At 48.1% G+C, this 6000-nt stretch overlaps 1 pseudogene; it reads left to right on the forward strand.

The window, feature by feature from the left end:
- LOC125409688 (keratin, type I cytoskeletal 18-like) overlaps window positions 1-1428 on the forward strand; it is a 59392-nt pseudogene extending 57964 nt beyond the window's left edge.
- Window positions 1429-6000: the final 4572 nt, after the last annotated feature.

The raw sequence follows: 6000 nt of genomic DNA on the forward strand, positions 1-6000 counted from the left end.
TCCCATATTCCCAGTGCTCAAGGGATCTCAGGTTGAAGCCAGACTGAGCATAGCATGACCTTGTCTGGATAAACGTTTTAAAAAGTTAAATTTCTGACAGCCGTCCGAACTCCTGTCCTGGTCTCTCGCTTCACTCTCCTCTCCAGACAACACAAGCTTCACTACCTACTCCACCACGTTTTCTACCAACTTCCGGTCCCTGAGCTCTATATGGACACCCAGCCAGTGGGTCCGGCCTGCCAGCAGCGCAGTCAGTGTCTATGCAGGTGCTGGGGGGCTCTGATTCCCGGATCTCCATGTCCCGCTCCCCAAGCTTCTGGGGTGACTCCGTGGGGTCTGCAGGCCTGGTTGGAATGGGTGGCATTCAGACCAAAAAGAAGACCGTGCAAGAACTGGATGATCAGCTGGCCAGCTACCTGGACAGGGTGAAGAGACTGAGAACAGGAGAGTGGAGAGCAAAATCCAGGAACATGTGGAGAAAAGGGGGTCCCAGGGCATCAGAGACTGGGGCTGCTATCTCAAGACCATTGAGGACCTGACGACTCAGACCTTTGTGAATTCTGTGGACAATGACCTCATTATCCTGCAGATCAACAATGCTCATCTTGCTGATGATGACTTCAGAGTCAAGTATGAGACGGAACTGGATATGCGCCAGTCTGTGGAGAACAACATCCATGGACTCGGAATGGTAGTGGATGACACCAACATCACAAGGCTGCAACTGGAGACAGAAATGGAAGCCCTCGAGGAGGAACTGATGTTCATGAAGAAGAACCATGAGTAGGAAGTCAAAGGACTGGAAGCCCAGATTGCCAGTTCTGGATTGACCGTGGAAGTGGATATCCCCAAATCTCAAGACCTCAGTAAGATCGTGGCTGATATCCGGGCCCAGTATGAGGAGCTGGCTCAGAAGAACCGTGAGGAACTAAACAAGTACTAATCCCGGCAGATTGAGGAGAGCACCACGGTAGTCACTACCCAGTCTGCGGAAGTCAGAGATGCTGAGGCCACATTCGTGGACCTGAGGCGCACCCTCCAGGCCTTGGAGATTGACCTAGAAGCCATGAAAAGTCAGAACATCAGCTTGGAGCACAGCCTTAGGGGTGTGGAGGCCTAACATGACACGCAGATGGAGCAGCTCAATGGGGTCCTTCTGCACCTGGGGTCAGAGCTGGCACAAGCCTGGGCAGAGGGGCAGCACCAGACCCAGGAATATGAAGTCCTGCTGAACATCAAGGTCAAGCTTGAGTCTGAGATTGTCACCTACCACCGCTTGCTGGAAGATGGGGAAGACTTCAGTCTCAGCGATGCCCCAGACTCCAATAACTCCATGTAAACTGCCCAGAGGACAACCACCACAAGGTCGTGGATGGCAAAGTGGTGTACGAGACCAATGACACCAGAGTTTTGAGGCACCGAGGCTGAGAAGGAGGCTACCCCTGGGGACTAAGGGACCAATAAAAGTTGAGAGGTCACTGGGAAAAAATGTTGAATTTCTAAGTAAATTTAAGAATGAGTTTTTCAAATAAAAAAAAATTAAAGCTCTCAAATCCTATCAAGGTAAAAAAGAAAAAGGAGAAGAATAGAAAGATCTGGCTATGGTGGTACACTCCTTTAATCCCACTGGTAGAGATGCAGAGGCCGGAGGATCCGTGAGTTAGGGACCAGTCTGGTCTACAAGTGACTTCTGGGTCAGGCAGGGGTACACAGTAGTTGTTTCTCAATGTGTGAATTCTCAGTTACTGCACCAGTAACATGCCTGCCCGTCTGCTGTCATGCTCCCCACTGTGAGTGTCATGAACTCTCACCCTCTAAAACTGTGCCCCACATAAACTCTTCTCTAAGTCTTCTTGGTCATGGTGTCGTATCACAGCAAGAGAAAAATAACTAAGACACCTAGAATCCCCTAGTGAGGGGCTGGGGTGTGGCTCAGTGGTAGAGCCCCTGCCTAGAATCCCCTAGTGAGGGGCTGGGGGGTGGCTCAGTGGTAGAGCACTTTTATGACATATCCTTGATTAGATCCCCAGCATCAAAAACAATTAATTTAAAATTTATAAATTAAGAAAATTAATTAGTTAAAGAAGACAGACTTATGGGAGGTGTGTTATTGTCTGGTAATACTGTACTTGTCAGCTATTTTAGGACTTGAGTTCTGTCAAAACCCCTTTAGAGGAAAGTACACAAAAAGTTCTGAAAAATGAGAACTAGAAGCAAGACATAGCATACCATCTATTAAAGCATATTACAGAATCATAGCATTAAGGCTGTGGAAGTGGCACGGGGTGAGGGGCGGGAATAGAGATATAAACGTAAAAATATGCAATGTTTGTAAGAAGAATTCAAAAACCCAATGAGCATACCACAAGTCTGTGCACCATTAGATGCCAGAGAAGTGTAACTCAAGGAGCAGAAGGGGCTGGAATGAAGCAGTCTGTGAAGAGGGGGAGCTGGGTGGTGCTCCCCATTTCAAATACCCCAGCAAATTTCGATGGCCCTTCTGGAAAGCTAGAGAAACACTTCAAAGGGCAACTTCAGAGGCTTTACTGGCGCCTGGAGAGATGGCTCAGCTGAGATGGCTCCTTGTTTTTTCGGAGGACCGGAGTTCAGTTCCCAGCTCCCACACCAGGCGACTTACACCTGACTCGGCTCTGGTTCCCTGGAATGTCAGTTCTCTTCAGGCTCTGTGCTCACATGCACAAACACACACGTAAGATTAATTTTTAAATAAAGTTGCATTTTTAAAGTCTATGCTATCACTCAAACATGTACCCCGAACACACCTTTGTATAGCAGGCTCTCATGTCTGTGAGGAACTGAACATGCGGAGGTTGGCAGACAGAGAAAGACTCGGAGGGATGTACCCCTCCTGCTGGTCTGCACCTGCAGTGTCTCCGTGTCCATCTCTGCTGCTGCTGCTGCTGCTGCTGCTGCCGCCGCCGCCACCGCCACCGCTACTGCTGTTGCTACTGCTGCTGTTGCTGCTGCCTCAGCCGCTGCTGCTGTTGGTTTCCCCCTCATCTGTTTTAGCACTTCCATGACTCCAGACAGTTTCCAGTGGCAAAGTTGTAATCTGTTCATTCACCCGTTTGTTATGCGAGTCGATAGTGGTCATAAAAAGAAGCCCACCCCAGCCAGAACACAGGCAGCAGCTCTTCACCCAGAACCAGCTGGGTCGTGTTAAGGGAGTCAGTCTCTACCTCCTGTTTGGCAGCCACTCAAAGGGAAACAAAGGGATGGGAAGCTTTTGAGGATGAAAAAGCCGCAAAAGCCTCAAGTGTGCCCTGTTGGTGCGGGGAGGCTGTGGGCTTGCTCACCCGCATTAGGTGCCCTGTGCGGTTGCTTAAAAGTGGGCATTGGCATCCTCCAAAGGGCCTAAGTTACAAGCATAATTATGGATACTTCCAGTTATTAATTAAGCCCAGTCCACTGTTACTCAGCTATGGTTTTCTAGCCTGGTCCCTGAACTTGTACTCATGCCTGGAGACAACCGGTTCACTTCCCGGGCCAGTCCCTGCTAATTGTGGGTTATAGGTTAATCTTTGTGCATTCGTATGGTATGCGTGTCATCTACTCATATAGTCAGTCTCCCATAAGCACAGGGGAACATGCTGGAGACAATGGTTAGTGCTACTTGTCAATCTGACAGAATCTAGACTCACCTGGGAGATGAGCCTTGGGATATGCTTATAGCAGATGATGTGGATTAGGTCAATTAATGTGGGAAAGCCCATCTTAATTGTGGGTACTACCAGTCCCTGGGCATGGGATCATGGATTGGATTGTAGAAAATGGAGGAAGAAAACCAAACATCAGCATTCATTGCTCTCTGCCCTCTGCTTCCTGAGTGTGGATGCGCTGTCAGCAGCCGGCCATCGGTCACCTGCTGTGGTGCCTTCCCTGCCATGGTGGACTGTAGGGTCCAGATCGGAAGCCAAAGTCAATGCTTCCTCCCGCAAGTTGCTTTTGCCAGAGTGTTTCATTAATAACAGTAAAAGAAACTAAAGCATTGGGTTTAAAAAATGTGAGTTATTGTGAAAAATACCTGAGGGAGGCAGCTTAGAAAAGGAAGATTTGGCTTTGCTCACTGTTTTACAGCATGAATACATGGATACACGGTTGAGCCGGCTCCATTCCCACGGACCCGTAGTGACTTGGAGCATACTGGTGGAGGGAGTGAGTGTGGTAGTTCTGAACTGTTCAGCTCACAGCAAGCAAGAAAGACAAGGAGGAACTAGACACAAGGTGAACTCTGCAAGGACACACCCCATCATCAACACTGTCAGTGAGGCCCAGCTTCCCACATCCCACCACCTCTAAATAGAGGCAAGCTATGGTCAGTTCAGAGTCCTCAGGATCAAACTGGTTCTCACTAGTTCCAATGGCTGGAGACTAAGCCTTCAGTGCGTTTGGCAGGACACTTCACAAACCAAACCATAACAGCAAAGGCGCATGAAACCCATTGCCTGCCTACCCTAGTAGATCATGCTGTGGTGGGAAGAACACCCCTATATTTTGGAATTTTGTGGATCCTTAGCAATGTTCCATGGTAGGAAGGCCTCTCTTCCTGCTGCACAAGAGTGCGTTGAGCTTAGGCCAAACTCACACCCAGTTATCATGATCTACAGGACCCCTTTGTGGTTCTGTGTCAACTCCTTCCCACTATGATCCATCACAGTGTAGACGGCAATGGCCATTCAGCGAGGGGAAGGAAACAACCCCCCCCAGCTGCAGACAGTAGACCCACAGTGCCTAGAGCGGGTTTATATTTCCATGTGTCTGCCACTCCAAATTATGTCAGCAATTATACAATACTTCTCTCTGGGGCTGGAGAGATGGCTCAGCAGTGAGGAAAGAGTGTTGGGTGCCTTTGAAGAGGACCAGGGTTCGATTCCCACATGGTGATTCATGAGCACCTCTCACTCTAGTTCCAGGGGATCCATCACCCACTTTTGGCCTCCACAGGCACCGCACACACGTGGTACAGCAACATAAATGCAGGAAAATATTCACACCTATAAAAATAATGATGATATCTAGTCCTTCCTGAAATCTGAGCATTTTCTATTGGTCTAGATCTGAACCCATTTGCCACCACTACTTAGAGTCTTGACTAGTACTTCTTCCCTTACATTTTAATACACAATGATTCCTACATGGAAACTGCTGAAAAGGAGAGATGGGTTCTTCAGACACAGACTTAAGGGCATCCGCGTGTTTTAACGGCGAGTTTGGGGAAATTTGAAGTTGCTCAGTATCGACACAGGCACAGTCACTGTCTCCAAGTGCTCGGAGCGGCTCAGCTCTTCATTTAAACAGTAGATCTAGAGCAAACAAGGAAGGCCCGGTGACAGCCAAGACAAATTACCTGAACTTCTGTCACTTCGACTCCGCCACCTGAAGTAGGCACTTGAAAGTTCATTTGTGTTTAAAATTTAAAACAGAGCAAACTCTGTGGTGTTACCTTTTTGTTTGATTGGTATGAATTTCAGTTCATACATGATTTATGGAATTTTAATAGTGTCTTTAAGATTGAAATTCATTATTTTCAATTGCTAATCATTCACAAACTAGGAAAGAATAGAGAGACTCGTACAGCGCTAGCACCCTTTTCTACTTCTACCCAGATAAGGTTAGACAACCACAAATAGATTTGCAAAAACTACATTCTGTCTCAAACAAATCATACTGACACGGCAAGATTTGACATTGCTCTTTGAGCTGGAGGTATGCCTCAAGGACTCTACCACTGATCCACACCCCCAGCCCCTCACTGGGGGATTCTAGGCAGGGGCTCTACCACTGATCCACACCCCTAGCCCCTCACTGGGGGATTCTAGGCAGTTATCCTACCCTGAGCTGTAACACACACAACAACACTTAGGAAGTGTGCTTGCTTGCTTGCTTGCTTGCTTGCTTGCTTGCTTGCTTGCTTGCTTGCGACAAGGTTTCACTGTGGAGCCCAGGCTGGCTGGTATTCACTCAACTCCTGCTATTCCT

Source organism: Myodes glareolus, chromosome 1, assembly GCF_982192425.1.
Source record: "Myodes glareolus chromosome 1, mMyoGla1.1, whole genome shotgun sequence".
Classification (NCBI taxonomy): Eukaryota; Metazoa; Chordata; class Mammalia; order Rodentia; family Cricetidae; genus Myodes; species Myodes glareolus.